Source organism: Myodes glareolus, chromosome 5, assembly GCF_982192425.1.
Source record: "Myodes glareolus chromosome 5, mMyoGla1.1, whole genome shotgun sequence".
NCBI lineage: Eukaryota > Metazoa > Chordata > Mammalia > Rodentia > Cricetidae > Myodes > Myodes glareolus.
In genome coordinates this window covers 15048915-15057271 of record NC_142030.1, presented here as the reverse complement: position 1 = coordinate 15057271, position 8357 = coordinate 15048915, and the positions used below count along the sequence as shown (strand labels likewise).

Sequence of the window (8357 nt, the reverse complement as noted above, 5' to 3'; positions counted from 1 at the left end):
ATCAGCTATACCTAGTTCCTGAATTTATTGACCACCTCACAGGAACACTCAGTACCTATTAAACCATGACTTAATTCCCCGTGTCCGCAGCCGCTGGCACCCATCCATTTGAGTTATGTCTGTATGGATTTATCTCCAAATATATCATATAAGTGAACTCAAACAAGAAGCAGCCTTTTGTGCCTGGCTTCATGTTTTTTTGTTTTGTTTTGTTTTGTTTTGTTTTGTTTTGTTTTGTTTGAGTATAACAAAAGTTTATTTAGCAAAAAGGGTTTGTTTTTTTTTAATGAAAATGTACATGACCCAATTCTACACCCAAGTCAAACATTCCTTCGGGGAAGTATGTGAACTCCTCTGCTGAACAGCCATTGTTTAGACTCTTTCCAGTGCTTCTAAGGTTTCCTCATATGACCAGCATGCCAATGTTATTCTGTTGCCCACTAGTTGCCATCTCCACACACTCATCAGTGACAAGATTCATAAAGGGATCAAAGCCCCGAAGTATTTCTTGTACATGTCTGCCACCATTTAACTTCAACGATAATTTCTTGTCTATAAATTTCTTCAGTTCGGGAGAGTGGGCCTTGCTCATGGCGACTCTTCAGCGGGCTTGGCACAATGGAAAGGAGCAGGCGGCCTTACAGACGCACGCATGGCAGGCTGGGCGCTGATGTCTGACCTCTGGTTTCATGTTTTCAAGATCACTCCATGCTGTAGCATGCATCAGATCTTCCGTTTTATGCAGTCCATGATGTGACGCACACTCCTGGGTGTGTCTGTGAGGGTGTGTCCACGACATCAGATCTGTCGAGCTGAGCAGTGGTCTCAACTACTGACAGATTCAGAATCTGAATAGTCAGTCGGTATGTGCTGGAACCGTGGAAGGAAGGGGTGGTAGCTCACAGGGTCTTTGGAGAATATTAACTTGCCTGGTCCCTTCCTCTTCGCACACCTGGAGGTGAGCAGCTCCAGGTTAGGATGCTCATCTACCATGATCCTCTGCTTTACACAGGCCCAGGACTAATGGTGGCAATGGACTGAGTCTTCTAAAACTGAGAGCCTGTGATAGTTTGACTGAGAATGGCATCCATAGGCTTATGTATTTAAATGTTTGGTCCCTCATTGGTGGAACTGTTTGTGAAGAATTAGGAGGTGTGAACTTGTTGGAGGAGGTGTGTCACTGGGAGTAGACTTTGAAGTTTCAAAGGCCCATGCCAGGCCCAGTCTCTCTCTCTCTCTCTCTCTCTCTCTCTCTCTCTCTTCCTGTTGCCTGTAGATCAGGCTATAAAGCTCTCAGCTGCTGCTCCAGCACCATACCTGTCTGTTGCCTGCAGTGATGATCACGAGCTAACCCTCTAATACTATAAGCAAGCCCCTCATTAATGCTTTCTTTCCCAAGAGCTCCCTTGGTCATGGTATCTCTTCACAGCAACAGAACACTGACTAAGACAGAGTCCAGATAAATCTTCCTCTCTTTACATTGCTTCTCCCCGGTATTTAAGTGAGGGAAAAGCTGGCTATTATACCATGTATGTATAATACACTTCGTTCATCCACCATGCCCTCATGAGTTTTTGTGCTGGCCTCTGTCCTGTAGTAAGATCTCTGTAAAAGAAATATGTAAAGATCTGGATTTTTATTGACAAAGTCTCATGGTTAGAGTTACCCTACTAGACTATGTCATCCTCAGGGAGTATCCCGTACCTCTAAGTGTCCTACATTGTAAATATTGCAACCAGGAAAGGCTGGCTATAAGTACACTCCACAGAGTCAAGCATAAGGATGCAACCTATAATCCCAGCACTTAGGAGGCAGAGGCAGGGAGATTACCACCCACAAGTTCAAGGCCAGCCTGGACTGCATAATGAGTTCCAAGTCAACTGGGGTGACACAGTGAGACCCTGATACAAAAACAAAGCAATTACATGCCACCTTTGCTTTCCAGTCTTACTATGTAAGACAGAGCTGGGGCTGTGACTCAGCGGAAGAGCACTTGCCTTGTGTGCGTCCCACCCCAGGTTCAATCCTCAGACAGGAAAAAACAAAAACAAAAACAAAACTTTATAGACAATTAGTACAGGAGACATGCCTGTGTTTCAGAATTGTCCTGAATGCCAGTGTGATCTGAGTCACATGCTCTGGGCAGGAGGAGGGAAAAGTCTGGAAGCATACCCCACACATGGCAAAGCTAGCCCTGCCTCCTCTAGACAGCTGTCACTGACAAGACCTCAGGGAAGGATGGCCTGTGGCAGACAGCTGCAAGTCTGTGTCCTCGGGAACGAGCCTGGTCCGCAGGAATGAGCTTGGTCCGCGGGAATAATCCTGGTCCGCGGGGAGCAGGGAGCTCTTTTTACCCTCAAATGCCAGAGTTATTCTTCTCAGTCCACTGCCCTACTCTGCAAGGCGTTTGACTAACCATTCCCATTTCCTCTCCATGGATCCTGTGTCCTGCGAGGTGGCTTTCCTGGCCATGGTGGGCATGGAATGGACCGGGAACGTTTGCCGGGGGAGGCAGGCAGCATAGCCTTCCGCTCCATGGAGACGCTTTGGCAGGGAGTAAATGAGAACACAAAGCGAACACTGTTCTATTTGCACCCAAAGCCCAGGGAAGCTCCCTACTGTGCATTCTCCTAGAAAGACTGTCTGAGGGCGGCCATCAAGAGCTGTGTGTCTGCTGCCCCTGCTACAGGGGAGGAAGAGGAGACTTCCTACCTGCCTTCCTCACAGCCAGAAGCGAAGCTGCCACATCTCTCTCAGTTGTACCTATAGTTCCAGGGACTCTAAAGGCCAACCCTAGAGATCAGAGCCCCTTCAGGACTTTGAAGTCTCACAAAGGCGGCTGGCTCCTGACTTCTGCACTTCACCCCGGCTCCACCAGCTTAGCAGCCCAGACAGCGGGGATTTTGGCTGTGTTCCCTGTAATTTCCTGTTCACCTCATCCCTAAGAAGGTGCTGGTTCCTTATCTCAACGTCATCAAGATGGGATTTTCTGTTGTTGTTTTTTTTTTATTTGTTTGTTTGTTTTGTGCAAGCCAAGACCAAAAGCTCAGGGGTTAGGGGCGGGGCTGGGGCCAAGGAGAGGAGGGGGAAACGGGAAGTCCAAAGCCACACGCTTTAGGCCTGAGCAACAGCTTTTGCTCTTTTCCGGTCCTAAGAATAAAAACTCCCTGATAGGGCTGCATCCTTCTTCCCTATTATGGACATGTGGTTTGGACCCGGAGAACAATTGTTCCCTATAAACAGAGGTGGGCAGCCCGGCTTTCCTTTCCTCTTCCTTTGAGAGTCATTTGGGCTGATGTGCCCTAGACACCCTCCAACTGCAGACTACACTTTGTTTGAATTAATAAAACCTTGTTGGGTTTATTGCTGGTTTTAGGGCTCAGTCCCTTATTTGGCTTCCGTAAAGGACACATCTCTGCTGACTCATAGCTCCCCTATTGTGCTGGGCACATGGAGGAGATAAGGACACCCGGAGGCTGGAAACAAGGGGACAAAAGAATCAAACAACCTAGTGAAGATGTGGGAGCCATTTGATGCTACTCTACCCCTGACCCTGTGTGACTAAGCACAAACACTTATTGATTAATACTTTCTTTGACAAACAGGGACTCCTGGGGACTGAGTTTGTCCAGGTAGATGTTACTAACACACAGAGAGGCCCAGAATGTGAGTCTTTGTGGTCGCATAAATGGGGTCAATCACTGTCTCTTTGTTCCTGCCCCAGGTCATGATTGGCCCCTCAGTTTTCTCACTTGCAAAGCCAGATGAAGAACACGGAGGAAGGGGGTGGCCAGTGGAACACAGCAGTGCGGAGAGGGGACCCTTGAGGAAGGCTGGCTGACTAGCCTGCAAGGGGTCCCTCGGAGTCACAGTTAACCTGGCAGAGACACCATGGGTTAGATTCAGTCGTACAGGCTTCAAAGTCTGATTCCACACTCTATCAGGAAACCTAGCAGTATGCAAGGTCAATTAATGTTAACCCAACTCACAGATGTGAGAGTGTCCTGTCCCTGATGCAAAATGAGACACTTCCGCCCCTTGAGAACCACTGCTTTGAGGGCTCATGGGTGAAGGGTGAGCATGTGGGAAATTTGGCTGCGGAGCAATGGAAATAGATGGCATTAATGGAATGAGATGATCGAGGGCCTGTTTACCCACAGTTCTCTCAGCCATCCCAAGCAGCTTTGCTTCCCTGCTGCTTACACTTTGTGGAGCCCCCACCACACTCCTCCCTCCTAACCCAGCTTCTTAACAATGCTCAATTTTTAATCCAAGAATCTTGGGCACAATCACTCCTCTGTGAGTGTCTGTAAGACTAGTACCACTTTCAGGTTCTATTCTACTCCATCCACCATTGACCACAGACACCCACACCCACACACCCACCCCCCACACAAATGTTAATTTTCCCATACCTCAAGTAAGCTATTAGTTAGGGAGGATATGTGACTTTATCTGACCTAGATGGATCTCAAAAATCTTGCTGGAAGTGTACAGGCAGCGTGTTCTCCTTTTGCCAGCTCTCTGTGTCTGAACCTGATACATAGTTAGCAATCAGCTTGCCTCGCTGACAATGTAGCTGATACTCAGGAAGGTAAAACCCAAAGAACCGTGGGCGATGGGCCTGGAGTCCTGATCAAGGTGTCTCTGAAGGCAACTTCCTCTACAGCAGTGACTCTCAACCTTCGTAATGCTTTGACCGTTTTGTACAGTTCCTCATGCTGTGTTTACCCCAACCATAAAATTATTTCCACTGCTACTTCATAAGTGTAATTGTGCTACTGTTATGAATCATAATGTAAATATCCGGTATGCAGGATATTGCTTCCAAAGGGTCGTGGCCCACAATTGAAAACCACTGATCTAGACAAATGGTTCCCAAAGGGGGAGGGAGGGAAGGATCTGCCATCATCACTGGGTTCAAGTCTGTGGACTTAAACTAGGTGTAGACCTTAAACCCTGCTTCTTCAACTTGATTGAATTTTACCCGCTCTGCTCTCCCAGTTTCTAGCCAGTTCACTTCAGGTCTTAGGGCTTCTTTGTCTTCGTGGCCATGGGAACTAACCCCTGAGAATAAGTCTGTATCTCCCTGAAGATTTGTCTGCCCGTCCACTGAGCTCATATGGACAGCTGTCCTCTGGAGAACTCTGACCCACACATGATGGGCCAGAGAAGGAGAAAGGTTGCTAGCAGCTGGAGATAGGAGGCAGTGGTATTTCACTGAGGGCCTTGTATGCACTGGTAAGTGAGCTCCATGACTTTCCAGACTAAGGGAAGCCCGGGACTAGTAACCAAGGTGTCTGTGCTGTGCTTGGAAGGGCAGAGTGAAGTTGGAATCACTTTGCGTTAAGAGCCAGATGCAGAGTCTAGTAGGCAGAAAATCATAGCCTGGAGGGTATCCATGGCCTTATCCCCAGCCTGGAGGGTACCCGTGGCCTTATCCCCAGCCTGGAGGGTACCCGTGGCCTTATCCCCAGCCTGGAGGGTACCCGTGGCCTTATCCCCAGCCTGGAGGGTATCCGTGGCCTTATCCCCAGAGCCTGACTGCATTTGTCAGCTTTCTATTGCGGTGACATAATTCCTAGGTCCATTTAGAGGGAGGAGATTTATTTAGACTCACATTTTCAAAGGTTTTACTTCATGGTCTTGAGGCCTCATCACTTTGGGTCTATGGTGAGGGAGAATATCACATCAACATCCAGCAATTGAAGAATCCTGTTCACTTCGTGATCACCAGGAGAAAGAAGCAAAGAGCATCTTTTTATTCTGAAAACACACTTTAGGCTTAAACAAGAAAAATACACACGGCAACCGCATAAAACTGCCTTTAGCTAAAGGGCACAGGCACTTCTGGGATGTGCCCTGCAGTGACCAGCCTTGGAATATCTTGCAATATTACACATCACTCTTAAGTTTGTATACACAGCAGGCTCTCATTCTTGACAATAGTCAGGTTCTATAAGGAGCCACCAGCGGCCTTGAACAAGTGACTACTGAACCACTGTTCCGGGGAGGAGGTTCTGGGCCTTCCTGTGAACCTCGGGTCACATTTCATGAGCTGTGTGGATCTGCTTAGTCGCCTGTTACAGCACGTGTTATTGGTTCAGCCCTATAACCTGGGTCTGAATGAAGCCAAAAAAGCTCATCATTTTCCTAGGAAACGCCTCTCGGCATGTGTCTGTGCTTCAGACCATTTTAATAGAAAAAAGGAGGAGAGCAAGGAAAACCATGTCACGAAATATGCTGCTAAGCAGAGGAAAGGCCACTGTGTGGGGCATGAGTTGGGACAGGAAAGCCAGCTTCCTTCCAGCTGGGAATGGGAGAGGACAACCGGCCCACATTTTCCACTGCCTCAGCTCCGGCTGAGGTTCCACAGAAAGTGCAGATGCTCCAAGGTGGGCGCTGGTAATGAGGTCCCATGGTGTGTGGATCTGGATGCAGTCTGTGTGAGGCGTAAGACTCATTTTTTTAATATTGTAATAACTATTTGGGAGTGAAATGCTGAAATTGTCATTAACTTGATATTTTAGAAGATGCAGTAAGATTTAACTGTCTCTTCAATAAAGTAGACTGTTTTGATCTAAATGTTTGCATCCTTTAATTATAATTTATAATTGAGCTTTTAGTGTGAACATGCCATTCTGGGGGATGGGGGCAGAACTGAGAGGCAGTGTGCACCTTTAGTATTTGCTGAATTCCAGGTTCAATTCCTTTGTACCACAGTAGCTAAATAATGAATTTGTTAGAAGAAATTATTTTTTTTTAAAAACATGGTTTTAAATTTTAACATTTCCTTTACAAACTCTATAAAAGCATATTATCAAGTTCTTTGCATATTGCTGCTTTGGGTATTTAATTACTTAGATTATTACTGTAAGTGGGAAACAAATTATGTGACCATCGTTACTATAGCAACATAGTAAGAAAACTGCTAAAGTGAAGTCAGGAAAATTAGTTTTATAGATGTAACAATGTATGACTAATTAATGCTTTTTGACATTTGTGTCTATCTGGATTAATATTTAACTGGCAAATAAAATATAAAATATACATACCAGTGATACTACACAAATATTTCAAACATATATAAAAATGTAAGTCTGAGTATGGAAACACACGTCTATCAGCCCCAATATTTGGGAAGTAGAGGCAGGAGAATCTCTGTGAGTTCAAGACCAGCCTGGGCTACATAGAGAGCTCAAGATCATCCAGGATCAGGTAGCAAGATTCTGCCTCAAAAACAATGTAAAACAAAACAAACCCAGCACATACAGGTTGTATAATGTTTGATGTGGTTTAAACATATTTGCTTCCAATTTCAGAGATCTTTTCATGAGCCAGTGAGATGGCTCAGCAGGTTAAGGCCCTTGGCACCAAGTCGATGACTTGAATTCAATCCCCAGAACCTTCCTTGTAGTAGAAGAAGAGAACAGACTGCTGTAAACTGTTCTCTGACCTCCACTAGCACTCACAATAAGTAAGCAAATAAGTAACCCAGTGATGCTTAACATGAAAAAAAAAAAGCACCTTTTCTTCTCATTGCTCCCACGTATGTCTGTATGGTTACTGACTTAGACACCAGTGCCCGTCAACAAAAGACCAGTTGTGCCCCTTAGAATAAAATTCATGTCTTTGATTGTTTATTGACTCAGAGTCCTATAAAAGTCACTCTCTTACACACATTGAAGCTTTGCATATTGAGAAACGTCACAGAGACGTGTCTCAAGAAAATAATAAACCATATGCTATTTAACAAAGGCTTGGCTCATTATCTTTAGGGGGGTAGGATTGAGGCAGTCTCTCTGGAGACTGAACTCACTGTGGATGGTTCCAGCTGGTCTCAATCTTATGATTCCCCAGCCTCAGCCTCCCACGTGCAGGTATTATAGATGTGACCCGTCACATCTGGCCTGCTTTAATACATCTTAATGCATAGGGCTTCATTCATGTCCACTGCTGGTGCCATACACATGACTGCAGGCCTGTCCCTGTGGGGACGGAGCACAGGGCACTGAGAGCCTGTCTCCCGGCTCATCTGCAGCCCAGCTCTACAGATACTCCGATAGTCTGAGCAAGTCTTGCCCCATCTGGTCAGTTAGACTCCAGTATGGGGCTAACTCTTCCAGGGCTGGCGGGCTGACGCTGTGTCACCAGGCTGGTAATGTCAAGTCCTTTGTTTGCTGGACAGACCCCGCTCTCAGCACGCTTTACTGCCCACTCTGGGGGAAACATAAAGAGCCTCTCATTTTGAGCATGGAATAGTCTAGAAATGAGAGCACATGCCCATTCTGAAGCTCTTGCCTTTGATTGGCCTCAGACAGAGACTTCTAATCACAAGCGAAAGACAAACGCTGGGA

At 46.3% G+C, this 8357-nt stretch overlaps 1 pseudogene; it reads right to left on the bottom strand.

Moving 5' to 3' along the window:
* Positions 1-268: 268 nt before the first annotated feature.
* Positions 269-599, bottom strand: LOC125401936 (small nuclear ribonucleoprotein G pseudogene; annotated as a pseudogene).
* Positions 600-8357: the final 7758 nt, after the last annotated feature.